The sequence below is a fragment of the Triplophysa dalaica genome, chromosome 1, assembly GCF_015846415.1.
Source record: "Triplophysa dalaica isolate WHDGS20190420 chromosome 1, ASM1584641v1, whole genome shotgun sequence".
NCBI lineage: Eukaryota > Metazoa > Chordata > Actinopteri > Cypriniformes > Nemacheilidae > Triplophysa > Triplophysa dalaica.
The window spans coordinates 5,530,482-5,545,886 of NC_079542.1; the positions used below are offsets into that span (position 1 = coordinate 5,530,482).

Consider the following 15,405-nt stretch of genomic DNA (forward strand, 5'->3'; position numbering starts at 1 on the left):
TTTGTTTTGACAACAGACTGCTTGTCATCTGGTAGTTCATTCTGGGATAGATAGGAAAAAACCTGGTTGAAAACTGCCCTTTTAAGTGTTTTTGCAATAAATGGGAGGAGAGAGACAGGTCTTTAACCGTCCCTGGTAGAGGGGTCCACTGTGGGTTTCTTAAATAGGGGCGTGACCTGGGAATGTGGATGGAAAAGTGCCGGTGGTGTAGGTGTAGTGCATGTAGGAAGGAGCAAGTTGAAAGTGATGAAGAAGTGGTCAGAAATGTGAAGAGGTGTGACTTTAATGTTATCTGTGGTGCAGTTACGGATGTAGATAAGATCAAGCTGGTTTCCTGATATGTGAATACCTGCTATGGCGAGGCACATGAGGTCGAACGAGGCGGTGAGTGTTTGAAAGTCAGAAGCATACTATTCTTAATGTTAACTTGTGATGTGCACTTGTACAGCAATATTACCATAGAAACTCAAAAACCTGAATTAAAAACATCTAATTAAAACATTACGATCTCTGAAAAAATATTTATAGATACAAAATATGTGGCCTACGACGTTTTAGCATACAATGGTTTTTAAACCTAATGTACGCTGTCGCTGTGTATTTAAACGCATCCGTACTAGATTATATTTAATTTAGATGTAGCATATTAGATATTGCCAGTAATACACCAATTCATTTAGTAAATGAATAACAAATGAATAACGTAAAAGGTTTGAAAATGTTTATCGGATCATCACTAGCTTGTGAATGCCACTACAGTATAGTTTTGGCCAGAAGGGATACAGCTACTTCCACTGGGCATGACAACATGCAGACAACAGTTCAATACTATTTTTTATTATTGTAAGGTTAGGTTTAGGGTTGGGGTAGATAGGCGTTAGCAAAAGTAATTTATTGTAATTTAACGCCGAGATTGTGCATCCCTTCTGGCCTTAGCTGAATCTCTTCTAGCAACAACCCTACAGCACATGACCTGACCACCTGACTTATAAATGATATCTTCCTTTATGATATGCACCCGCCCTGCCCCCTTTTGTACACATCTCCTGTTAAGTGTCCTACAGTGTATTTTATCTCAATTTATTACACATCTCATTGGAATGCTTGGTTCTGATTGGCCAGTCGTGGCAGGCTCGTTATTCCCAGATAGCAACCTGTCAAAACTAATAACACACGGTAACCAAGATGCAGCAAATCTGTTTGACAGTTTTTTTGACAAATTAATTATAGATATGTCTTTTAAAAACATTTAATTTGTCCAAATGATTTTCTGCCTCCAGGTTACCGTGTTTTATTAGTTTTGACAGGGTGTTATCTGGGAATAACGAGCCTGCAAATGTTGCAGCTGACCAATCAGAATCAAGCATTCCAAGCCGTGTAATATATTTTTTAATGATTTTATGTAGGCTGCATAATCTGTATTATCTGTCTGGTTGGTAGTTGTTTAGTTTTTTTTAAATGTTTAGATGGACTTGTCTTCCTTTTTATCCTAGGTCAGACAAGGTAGATGGACCGGATTGAAATAGATTGATCACCATGAGAGCATCATACTCAAGATTATTTTTAGACATAACCATGCATCTCCTAATTCACTCCGGTACAATAGTAATATAATAGATAGGTTGGCCTACACAGAAGCAGAACAATAAATAAATTACTATGGCATTTGACATACTGCTATTTAAATAGCCAAATTAATTCTTGTATTTCTTGTTTTTTGTTTGTTAGTATAGATAGAAATTGCAGAGGTGTGCTTTAGGCTTCATAGTACAGTTAATAATCTAACAACTGAAACATTGAGTGCAATGACTGGGTGTTTGGCACTCTATCCACCTCTGTGGTGCAGTGCAGCTTTAAACTAAAATGTAAAAGATGTTCCAGTGCCAGATACCAGTGCCACCTTGTGAGCATTTACCAAGCAAAGATGTTGAAAGTTTCCATTACAAAGTGTGACAATATGCTTACTGGCATCCATTGTCACCATTTGTTTGACCCAGCTACCCAAAGGCTTCTAACAAAGAGACCTACTATGATGACAATGACTAACAAGTGAACTTCTATAAGATAACAACTAATAATAACATTATTATTAGCAATATTGAGGATAAATAAAATCTGTCTGTGAGAACTATTGTTCTCTTTATTATAAAATTATACTCCCAACAATTTTAATAAACGTTTATTTCAAATAGCCTAAGAATGTAGTTTGATTATCTTTTTGTTTCTACACTGTGGTATCATCAAAGCATAAACAATAAACCTTGATGTATTCCAGAGGGACACTAATTTACATAATTTACCAATAACATCTAAAGAATCATTAATCCACCTTTTGGAATCCTCAGTAGCCAAACTTAACCACAAAACACACTCAGGTCGATATAACGACCCCTGACTTACAAACGAGAACCAGTTGAGTGACTCCCAAAGGAAGTGCCACAAAATGACACGCTGACGTCATCACTGACTGCCACGAGGTGAGGTGCAGAGACCGCATCACAGCTCTCTGGGCAAGTCATCCGCCAAACTGACACGTAGCTCAGCATTGAAATAAAAGTATATCCGCTACAGAGCTCTGCTGGCAAAATATTGTAACCAGTTCATATTTGTTTACATTATATACGAAGCAAGAATGAGCACTGTGTTGTTTGTTTTCATGTGAACACACCTTGGGTTTTAAGTCGGGTGGCTACATATTCTGTTTACTAAAATCACATCATGTTGAATTCCTGAACTTCATTAATCACACATTTATAATATTGTATTCTTTCTTTTAACGCAAAAACACATTGGCAATAATCATAAGCTCAGCAAAATTTTACCAGAGCTTGCCAGGTTTCACCTGCAGACATCCTCTAATGGATGATGCCTGAAAAGTTATTACTATTTGTGAATAGGTTTAAAAACACTACGATTTCGCTTCTAAGACTAAATACTTTTTTTGTATTTTTTTAGACGTGATTTAAATATGCTTTATAACTTTGCTCTGTACTAAACAATAATACGAGATCAATCGAAACATCTCATGTTGAAAGGAATTTTAAAGGTAACTTTCAGGACCCAGCTTTGAGAGCAAATTGTATTTGTGTTGTTACTGCATGTACTCGCTCGTTCTCTATTTAAAAGTGGTCCTTTTTACTTTAAGTTTTGTGTTTTATTATGCTGACTTTTTGCGAAATAAATGACTGCAGAAGTTGTGAATCTTCTGAAAATCGAATAAAACACTCTCACATCCGCATTTTTTACACCTTGAAGTTGTGAGCGTCAGTATATAGTGTAACCTTCCGCCTGCGGTAGAAGTGCTCAGGCTAGTACCGCCGCCATTTTGAATGTCTGCTCCGTTCCTCCTTCCCTCGATTGAGAAGATTGCACTTGTTTTCTGGTATCATAACGGCTGGTGAGTGAGACTTTAATGTAACCATAAACATAAATACTTTATTCGCCAGTAGTGGGGTTGGAGCTGTCAAGTTGCCGTGTTTTGTGAGGTTGACTTTAGGCTTCATAGGAAGTGGACCTCACTGGCTGAAACAGCTCGCGCATGCACCGGGACGCTGTCACAAGCTCGAGCGCTAACGGACGCCGCTCGCTGTGTAGCGCGTCAAACTCTTCCTCGCATTGTACTTCCACGGGCGAAATGAAGCTACCGGGTGTCTCCGCTGTGAAATACTAGTTATAGCCTCATTTCTGAACGTATCGGCTAGTGTGCCGTACGCTGTGAGCGGTTTATGTGTTCTCATTTAATCCTCCGTCAGATCGACGCTCCGTTTGAGGCCTGACTGGATTTCAGTCATTAGCAACGGATACACGCAGCACTACATTCGCCGTCATTTCTGGTTCGAATCGAGGTAATTTAAGTAAGTGAAAGTGCTTAGTAACCAGTTAAAAGTGCTAAAATGTTTTCATTTTATCAAAGGCCGATGTAACGTTAGCTTTACATCACTGTTTCTTCTTTAACGTTAGCCTAACAGCGATATCGGGTTGTAGCGCAAGGGTTGGGGCCAGACTATTAAAAAAATCATTGTAGATGCATCTTTCAATGTTGAAAATAAATCATTCGGAGTGTTAAATAGATAAATATTAGGTGGTAGTTAGGAGTCAAGAATGTAAGGTGAACGATGTGTCACTTGCTGTGTTTTGAGGCTGGTTTAGTCACCTGACTTTTGAGCTCCTTTCAAGTTTATGTCTCCAACATCGTCTATTCATTATGTCTTTTCAGTGATCTGATTTGTAATGTGAATGTGAATGGTGTTGGTATCTTAACCTAGTGATCATGGAGTAAGGTTACAGAAATAAAGGAAGTGACAGTGTGTTAGCATGTACCAAGTCAGGACTCCCAACCCCTGCTGCAGTTTGCATGGCTCCTGGAGCATATTTGCATTCTCTCTTCATAAGTCTAGTTTTAGTTTATATGTTTTGTGGATAAATTCCCACTTTACAAACAAACAAAATCAAAGTGTCTTGTAACTGAGCTGACTTGATTATATATTTGAGGAACTGACAAGTTGTTTGGGAAAAATATGAACATCATTTATCTCTCTCCTTAACTGATCAATGTGTCTCCACCACTTCTCAATGAAACATGGTTTCCTTGTCATCTCCTTGTGGGGGTTGTGTCATTTCTGTGCTATTTCATTGGTTGCTAAGAGCAGCTTCCTTGTGACCAAGGCTGACTCTGGAGGCAGGTGTAAGGTAAACCCAGCTGAGTGTAGAATAGATATGGGGATATAATAATATTTTGCTTTGTATGCTTGTATTTACTCTTGGGATTACAAACGTATTAGGAGAAATAATATTTTAAAGGAAGTTGATAATAAATATTTCTATTGTAATCGTGGTATGATTAGGATACAGACCTAGTAACATGTGCGATGTTTCTTTCCCTGATTAGGACATATGCTTAAAAATGGTTATACCTGCTACTGTACTATATAATCTTTTTATGTGCTGTAGGGAGTTTTTCATGTGATGAAGTTGACTGTATCGGCAAACTCTTCTCTTCAGTTGTCAGTTATAAGAATAATATATTCCCCAGTCCAATAGAATTCTTACATTACCTGTCTTTCCAATTTTGCGGTTATATCGATGATTTTGGCAGGAGACCCACCCATGGCTGCAAAGTGAAACAATGCTCTTTTTATCCTGGAAGTTAGACATAAGGTCATGAATACTTTATTCAAGGTCATTTTGACAAAGCCCTAGCTGCTCTTGATGTGTAGAACTCCCCCCCCCCCCCCCCAGGGTCACCTTAATCCTCCTGTTGTAGTAGCACTGAATTGAACTGTAAATTGTACTGTTATGTACTGTTATATCAAGGTTGATCATAACATCTTCAATAATTTATTGACTTGGTGTCAGAAGTCATGGATGGGAGTTATGATGACCATGGTTTTTTTTAATGCTTGTAAAAGCAAGTGCCTCATACATTTTACTTTGGCATTACTGAGGTCACAGTTATTAATGCTGAATCACTAGCGGTCACGATGAGGTTGTTGATCTACTGTAGAATATAGGGTGACACACAGCCATGATTCACCATAATGGAGAGGCTCAGAGATGACATGTTTTTGTATGCAAACCTGAAAGCGAGTTAGCATTTAGGACTTCCGGTTCCATCGCTCCAAAGTATTTTTTTTTTTTTTAAATTGGTGGAGGAATTACTTGCCAGGGAACACAGTTTAAATAAAGTTTGAAAGAGTTGTTGGAGGCTTGGTAGTGGTGATGTTGATATTGAGCGACCATAAGTGTCTGTTAATAGCATCGTGTTAACTTTTGCCGAATACGATTGTATTTCGGCTTCAAAGGTAAAAATTGTTTTTGTTAATTGTAAATATTATCTTCATAGACAAAACGTTTAAACATCATAAACCTTTGTTAATCACAGAGCTTATATTTTGCGATCTTCCAAAAGTCTATTGGAGAAGTGCATAGGCTTTCGGTCGAGGGAACCAGTTACTTCCAGGTTAGTCACAAAAATACAACATCTCTGAGCCTCTCCATTATACAGCAGCTTGTTTGATGAGGAAAATCTTTTTTTTTGGAATTCACATCGTTTCTGTTTTGAAAATGGGAAGAGTAGCTCGGTGGAAAGAGATGTAATGGGAACTCAAGCTCCCTTTTTTGAACTAACCCAACATTATATCTAAGTGTATCTTTCATCTTCCCTCTGCTTCTGAACCATATTTGGTGTTTGTGATATACGAGCTGCAAACAAAAGCATCGGGAAGCTATGCAAACTAGTTAGGAACGGGTCTGCTGTGAGAATTTGAATTTGCTTGCTACTCCTATGATGGCTATTATATGTATTTCTTTAATCTGCTGTTTGGATTAGCTTTTTCTTTCATTTAATGAACAGTTTTTTTTAATGTTCAGCTTGTTTGATAAAAATGCTTAGTGTTATGGCATCTCTGCAACATCAGCTAAATTTGAGGATAACTGTCGATTTTTGAATCAGTATTACATCTTGGCAATGCAACAAACTTTATTAGATTCAGTATTTAAATTTTATATTCTTTAGCTTAGCATTATTGACAGATGTTTATTTCAGTGTTTTACGTTGTTGGTGTCTTGTTTCACTGACGTGACGAGATACTACAGTAAACGTACTCCCTTAGAAACAAACAGATATTTATCCTCATTTATTTCAATATATTCACAATCTCAGCACCACCACTGTAATAAAAAAAATGCCACCTCTATATGCACGTGGAGAGATCCCTGTAGCAGCTCAAACTAGCATATGCTTTCAGTGCGAGTAAATCCAATCCTTCCAGTGCCTTCAGCCTCCCGCGTTGATTGGCCGGACTTGTGACTCCCAAAAATCTGATGGGCGGGCATTACTCTAGGAAAAAAGCTAGAGGGCCGTGTTCAAACGGCTCTCACTAAATCCTTACACGGATCAGAGCCAAATAGCGCATTTCAAAATTAAATTACTTTTTCGGCAAATCGTGTTTTAAAATAATTGAAAAAATGCTTAATTTCGACGATGATAATGGACAAGTTCGATAATTGGGCGATCCCTACCCTAGACCACTAAAAACAAGAAATGTAGAGGCTTTCAATAACAATAGGCTTGGGCTAGACTTGGGCCGATACAAGACGCCTTCGTTTATCAACGATGATTGACGGACATCATGATGTTGAGCAGCCATCGTGATTCCAAAACCAACTCCCGCTGCTCTATGCTGAGGGTGCAAATTACGTTGTAAACAAATATGAACAAGGCTAAAGGGGTGTAAAACTCACGGTGCACATATGACACGCGTTTGATTTTATATCTGCTCAGCTCATACTTGGGTGGACCTCACTTTATTATGCCACAGCTTGTTTAAAGAAGACAACGATGTTGCAGTCCATCCCATTGTCTGACTCTGGACTTGTGCGATGAAAGTTTGGCAGACATCGCCCAAAATTAGCTGGGGCTGTTAATTTCCCTTTGCCCTTGTGTCATCTGTATAGAGTTTGCTACAGCTAATAAAGTGCCTGCCAAGTAAGCTAAAGAGGCACTTAGAAATTAAGCATCCCTTCCTTAAAGGAAGAACACTTGGCTTTCATCAAACTGGCAGAAGACCTCAATCAGCATAAACGGGTGCACATGCTGAATTGTGTGAAGGGATCTGACACTATACTAACATAGTTACATATTGGTGGAGCCTATTGAAATTAAAAGCACTCACTACTGATATGCTAGTTAGGTGATGCAAGGTCAATTGATTTAGTGTTATAAGTGTGTATTTTCTGTTATTATACTCAAGTGCTTGTTTAAAAATGTCAAAAGATAAATTTCAGTCTATGCACCTGTGAACATTTAACATTTATTTTGTTCCTTGAAGGGAAAGGTCATCCAAAAATGAAAAATCTGTCGTCATCTGCCCTCAGATTGTTTAAAACCTGTATACATTTCCTTGTTCCTTTGAACTCCGAGAAAGATATTTGGAAGAATGTAAGCAATATTGAGTATTTGGCCATCATCCACTACCATATTTTTTGTTCTGTTGAACACATAAATCAGATATTTCGAAGAATTTATGAAAAAATAGTCCACTACACATTGAACTGCACATTGCACTGCACGTCCCGGAACTAAACATAACTAACATACTTCCAAATATCTTTCTCTGTGTTCATTGGAGCAAGGTTATTTATGCCGGTATGAAATTACATGAGGGTGAGTAAATGATGACAGAATGTTTATCTTTGGGTGAACGATCCCTTTATGGCTTTTTTCATGTTAATGCATAACTTGGTAATGACATTCTATGTTAGTCTTTCATTGCTTATGTGTACACTTAACGATTCATGAAGCCGAGCTCTCTATATCCCTGCTTGTGTTGTTTTGCAGAGAGAAGCTTAGAATGTCTTTTCTCAGCAGTAATTACTGTAGTTCCTCTCTTGTTTGAGCATCTTAATTATGTGCTGCAAGCTAACAGATTAAATGTGCCGTGTTCCTCTGTGATGGTGAGCCAAAGGCATCTCCTCTCTGCATGGAGAAAAGGGTGGAAAATTAACTTTGTTTTGCATCTCTGTGCTGTGCATGATGCATCCCTGTTGTAACTAAAACATCATCATCTTTGTGCAGTAAACCTCTTGTAGAGCTTTGTCTTTATAGTAGCATTTATTAGTTGTATTTATGCCTTACCTTTAATTTCTGGGTGCCTGCACATTCTTCACCTGTTCTCTGAAAAGAGAAGAACTTTTTAGGAGCTAATCCCTGTGCGGGGTGGAAGTACTGTAATGTTGATCTGAGGAATGCCCTGTCCTCAGTCTGCAGCATGAGTCACCTTCTTTGTCCTCTCGTATTTTAGTATGTTCACTAGAGGTGTGACGAGATCTCCTCTCGCGAGAACTCTATATCCTCACACAAATGGGATGATGGAGTTCTGGACTCGAAATTGCAACCATTTTAGTCGCACATGTTCCCTAAATTTAACCTGTGCAACCTCAAAATATATTTGGCAGTATATGTGCGAGTGAACATTTTTTCATGTGGTGCGACCTGTTTTCATTACTGCACAGAACACGCTAATAACTGCACAAAGTATGAATTACAGAACATCTGTCATTATAGACAACATGCTTTACCATCCGGCTGTGCTACTTTCCCTCCGTTTCTCTATGTAAACACGCGCTAAACGGATGGGTTTCCACCTTGACTCGCATCACTCTGCAGCACCTTGCACATTAAGCACTAGTGTTTACGGCGGTTCATAGCGGACTGTACCACAAGTAGAGTATAGCAATTGCAAGTTCACTTTACGTTATTTTAAGTACATTCATAGGTGGGGATGGGTAACGTTAAGATTTTATCGGATTCTGTAAGCAACACTGCCTATCGATACCGGTACTTATCAATACTTTTATCGATACTACGCTCTATAATTTGATGCAAAAACGCATGACGTGAAGAGATGTTTTCTTTATTACAGCTGAGCTTTAGAACTGCAGTTTACATATGCTTCTGAGCAAACTAAATGCCACATAACAAAACGTTTGTGTGTGTTCCTTTGCATGTGCATAGGAGCATATCATAATGTAATTCAACATATTTACTATGCATCACTATGGTTACTAGGCTAGTAGACCGTATTTCTTTTTTCCTTTCTGGTTTAGATCTTAATAAATTGAAGTACTTTTTTCTAAGCAGGTACAATTTTCTTTATAGTTTTACTGTAAATCTACACTGTGGCCAAATTATTAAAAACAGTGTAAAGGACCTGTTGCCGCAAAGGGGTGTTTGACGGAAGCTTCCTCATTGTGAATCGCGGTCGCTGAAAGCTCCACAAGCGCAACCCTGCCACTCTTTCACTCATAAACACGCAAAACGAACAAAGATTACAAATACATCACAGAGATCATATGGCCCTAGATATTAGTGGTCGACTGATTGTCGACGTTGATATTAAGGATTTAGCCGATAATCGATATCTGTCATTTTCAATTCGTTTTGCCGATAAAGTCATTTCATTTTGAAATGCGCTATTTGGCTCTGATGCAGCCAAGGGTTTAGTGAGAGCAGTCGGAACACGTCACTCTAGTTTGTTGCGTAGAGTAATGCCCGCCCACTGCCCCCTCTGATTTGTTGAGACTAAGTCACGAGTCCGGCCAATCAACGGGGGAGGCTGCGGAACAGAAAGTTATTTTCACTCTCGCACCGAAAGCACTGCTTCGGGTTCATGCTCTCTGAGGTAAGGCAGCATCAGACGTTGGAATAAATCACAATCCACTACACTGAAGGTGCAAAACACTTCAATATAATTAGTGCCTGAATTTCGGATCAACTTTGTGGGTTTCCTGAAGGTTCCGCAGGATTTACAAATTATTATAATGTAGGTTCTAATTCACTTCCATAACAATGATTTTGCTCTGCAAGCGAGCAGCACACTGCACACGCGTTTCTTGTAATTGATCGAGCTGGAGTTTTGCACGTCAGTTTAAGTTACGCCATTTCAAAAATACAAGCCATTTTAAAGCATAAAGAACTTAAATCGTCGATCTTCAGTCAGAGCGCTCTCATGCTCGCGCACGCACACACATACTCTGCATCTCATGCTGCTCGCGACAAATGTTAGATCGAGTTATTTTTCGCAAGGTATTTATACACATAAATGTTCAGTGACACACATGGGTGTTATTAAATGCCCATCTTGCTGACAATACACTCAAGGAATAGGCTAATTTACTAACTAAGTGTACCTAAAATATGCTTTTAATGTTAATAGCTTCATGAAAACATTTGCGGTCTTTTCATAAACATACACAATAAAGCTATGAAGGCAATTCAATTATTTACACTTATTATATAAATTCAAATTGTACTAGTTAATCCAATGATGAGCAAAATGATTAATTGAATAGTTCTAGTATTTATGCAATGTTTAAGTCATCAGAACATATTTTTTTCCATTAATAAATATCATTTATTCCATTCAATTCAAATTTTTTTATTTAGTGGTTTTTACAATGCATTTTTCTTTCCAAGCAGCTTTAAATTAGAAAAGACAAACAAAACAGAAAGAGGCAGAATACAGTGAGGTGCAATAAATAAAGCAATGTTGATCTGCAGCTCTGCTTCCTGCACCACAACCTGGTGTTGCTGAATTGAGACTACTAATTGTTACAAATTCTATAATCATTTAAAACTTTAGGGACCTACTTCAATTATTTGTTGCTTGTGGTTTACAAAATGCTCACAGATTTCTGCTGGGTGCTCCCTTCTTTCTTTTGTTATTATTAATATAAGTGTTATGATTAAGATTTTTCAGTCAGAATTAAAAAATGTTTCAGAGCCTGTGTTCTTAATATTTATATAAATTTACGTTTTACACCATATATATATGTGTATATATATATATATCGGTAAAAATATCGGTTATCGGCCTAATTCACATGGAACTAATCGGTATCGGCCCTGAAAAACGCATATCGGTCGACCACTACTAGATATCACGCATCCATCAAGCAAACTTTGGCTATTCGGACATCATTCAGGGATTGAAAATGACAGGCATCAGCAGCAGCTTCTATTTCGCCATTTACCTTTTATTTTATAATATAATGCCTAGATTTTTAGTAATTTAGTGCTTGAGGTGAATAAAATATGTTTTCCCCTATATATTTCATCATTGAGGAGTTCTTATAACCGCCATTGACGAGTTATCTCGTCATTTTTAAAAAAAACGGTTCCCTGTCAAAGATGAATTTTTACGTCAATCAGTGTTAGTACTGTTTTACAGCAGGTGGCGCTATTACACACCTTTGGGAAAAATAACAGAATCCCAGAATCTAGAACGTATAGGTTTTAGCGTTTTTTAATGATTGTTTTGAGTGGAATCTGGGCGGAATCTTTGACAAAAAACGTTAATTATCTCAGCTGTTTAATCAAAGTGATAAATTTTTGAAGAAACCTACCCACATCTACGGAGTGATAAAAAAACGAACAAATGAAGGATACATTTTCTTTTGTTTGAAAGCTGAGACTCTGTTCTTTCATTTGACATATTGTTTGTCCATATATTCTTTACAGAAAATTTACTGTGAGCCATTAAAGTTGGGTGAAAATGTTAAAATACGCTGGCCTAGGCTGGCAAATTTCTTTAAAGAGAGTGGCGGCGAATGAGTTAAACTCCTTGTGAACTCCGTCTCGTCTTGTGGGATAATTGTCTCATCGTCACACCCCTAACGGTCATATATATACAATGTATCACATTCATATAATTAAGATATAGATTAGCTAACATTGAAAGACTTTGTCATTTTGTAATGTTGTTCCAATCGGGTGTACATTCATTCAACACGAAAGGTATTTTTACTTTTTTTTTATATCCTGGCTCTTCTCTTCAATGTTATAAAAGTGAGTGGTTTGCCATGCTCCAAAATAGGCAACTTTAAATGGTCCAAAGGATGAAGTTTGCCATGTTACAAGCCTGATTGAGAAAATTGCGCAATAAATGTCCGACATGGAGTTTGTTTGAAATGTGTTTCCCTCGATGCTTGTTGGTGTGTGGTGTATATATATGGTGCATCGCCGTTTTTGTGTTTAAAATTTGTTCTCCTGCTGCACTGAGTTCATATTTAGAGCCTTGTGATTTCCTCAATGTTGAAACGGAAATAAAAGCGGAGGTGCTTTCCAGCTCTTTAAACGTTTCCCCTGCTCGTTTTGCATGACTGTGAATGAGTTGTTTAATGCATTACTACAAACGTGTGATGCTCCTGCATTTCTCTGCGTCTCACTGTAAGAGGACACATGAACTCCATCTCCAGATTAGATCTGAGAGTTTACTTCATAAGCATTTCACTGCTAGAGAATAGGTTTGATCAACCACACACTCTTTTTGACGACCCATCAAAATAAAAGTCTGGTAAACATCCAGATTAGAAACACTAAAGGTGCTCCGATTGATCGGTCGCAGATCATAATCGGCTGATAATCACTTTGGGAAGTATGATTGCCGGTCTCTAAAAGGCCGATCCAGAAAAGCCGATCAGATAACGCAAAATTGGCGAGACATTTATTTTACGCGCTATGAAAATGGCTTCACCGGTCTGGAAATTCTACAAGGTGTCTGAAATAGACAATGCATTATCAATCTGAAACGTGTGAAATATGCGAATTCCACGATGTAGGAAGAGCCCAAAACATTTTTACACCAGCAAACTCTTTAGGCATTTGAGGGTTAGTCACGTAAAGGAGTGCGTAAGTTTTCTAAGTTAGCCTCGCGCAGAGTGAGCGGGCAGTTCAGCAGCTCGAGCACCACTCAGCTGCAGAGATCGCGTCAACCGAAAAGGGCTTTCTGGGACTCGTGTCACAGGCTTCTATGTTTTATGAAAATATGTGGTAACACTTTCCTTGAACCATGTATGTTTAATGCATTATAAAGTTAGTTTTAAAGCATTGTAATGCACATTTTAATGCATTGTAATGTCTTGTAGATAATTGTTATTATAAGTAATACATTATAACATTAAGCAATTCATTGTTACACAACACATTTTAAATTCTTTACAACTACATATAATGCATTACAACACACATTGTGAATAATAATAATAATGCATTTTAACCTTAAATAACTCTTTATAATGCATTATACATACAGGCTTCAAGGAAAGTGTTACCAAATATGTTACTTACTAATATTCATTTGTTAATTCATGAGACTTTCTCTTCTGGTACTGAGAAAGCTTCAAATAGCTCCTGTAATTGGTGATCGGTATCGGAATCGGCCGATACAGCTTTCAGTGATCAAGGATCGGTGATCGGCTCCAAAAACCCTGATCAGAGCACCCCTAAAAAACACTGTATTGAATTATATTATTTACTTTATTAAAGGGGGTCATATGGCGCAAACACGTGTCTTTGGGGTGTGTCTCCGCCCCGTGCGGTGCATCTCGTGGACGAGCCGTTTTTAATCTTGACGGGCATAAACAGCCAGTCATACTCTCGTCTCTCTGCTCCGTGCGATGCGTCTCCGCACTGTTTCCACAAGTGCATCTGGCAATATGGACGAGGCTTGACGCACGCGCGCACCCTGGGTCAACTCGCGCCTGGCCCTTGATTTCAAACAAATGTAAATTCTATCTAACTGCCTTACTTATTTCACTCGGATAAAATGAAACATGAAAAGCAAATTTTCAACTCGTTTTTAAAATCCCAAATAGGCCTACTTAAAGATGTATAAATCAAACCGTGTTACCCATTTACCATTTTAATAATTCACTTATACAATAGAACATTTTATGGATTTTAGGGTTATAATGGTTGTATTTGTTTTAATTTAATTTGACATCGTCTATCGCTGATGGCTAACAGCATCACGATGTTGGGGCGTCTTCCTTATTCCCCTCTATTTTCGTCATCAGGAGTGTCAGCGGTTGTCGGCACATCCAGTCCGCGTACAGCATATTCCCAAGACAAATGTTTACAAGACGGAGACGGACATAGAAAGTGAACGCAAACGTTGTGTGTCTTTAAACTTGACGGATTTGGATTCAATTTGTGTGGTGTAATCTGCCAGTTGGCAATCTACAGAACATCATTTATTCCAATATCAATAATACCCAAAACTGCAGAATTTTTTTTTGTAATGGCAACAATAACAATATTTCTAATGGTTTTGATTTGCTTTTAGCAGGGTAACTATAACCATATTGTGCTTCACACTATTGACAATATTGAGTTGAAGCTTGATTTAGAAACATTAAATCGCAAATCAAATTGCAATCACAATGTCTGTCCAAAAAATCACAATGAATATTTTCCCCAAATCGCACACCCCTAGTGTATTCCATAATGTAGGGCCAGCCACTTAAATACAGTAGACTTTGAGTACCACTAGGTCTGATTCATCAGTATTTTAGATATTAGTATTAAGAGGTTTTGTGATTGGAGTTATTTATTTTTTGTATATACAGGTTATTTATTGACTTCTGACTCAAACATATATTTTGGTCCGTTCACCCAGTGTTTCATAACACTTGCTCAAGTCAGATTTATCATTTTTCTGGAGCTCTCCTTGGAGGTGGGCAAAATTGACAGTTGAATGACTATTTCTATAAAGGCTCTGTCTTTCACAAAGCTTTCTTCTCCCTGTGACTCCAATTGCACATTTCTAGCATAATCCAGAGAGGTATTTGATAAATGAGCCTTCTTTCTTTATTAGCCATCCCGTTTCACTCCTTCACTGCTAATATCAAACTCAATCTCAGCGTTTCTGAGTTGCAGATAGGTGCTGCTTGTGTGGCTGGTGTGAATCTGTCTTCCATTTCCTTTCTCTTCTCTGTGCGCTCTTTATATGCAAGCTATCTGGATACTGTATTCTGTTGGATTTCTTATATAGTAGTTTTTTAAATTTTTGTAGACAGATGTCAAGCAGCTTTGACAAGAAAAGGATGTTGCTCAACAAATTGCAT

The 15,405-nt window shown here is 37.9% G+C and overlaps 1 protein-coding gene across 1 annotated transcript in view; it reads left to right on the plus strand.

Moving 5' to 3' along the window:
• Positions 1-3,242: 3,242 nt before the first annotated feature.
• Positions 3,243-15,405, plus strand: part of ap1g1 (adaptor related protein complex 1 subunit gamma 1) — a 31,717-nt gene continuing 19,554 nt past the window's right edge. The window contains 1 exon segment of the mRNA XM_056747363.1: positions 3,243-3,397. The gene's annotated coding sequence lies outside the window, so the exon portion shown is untranslated.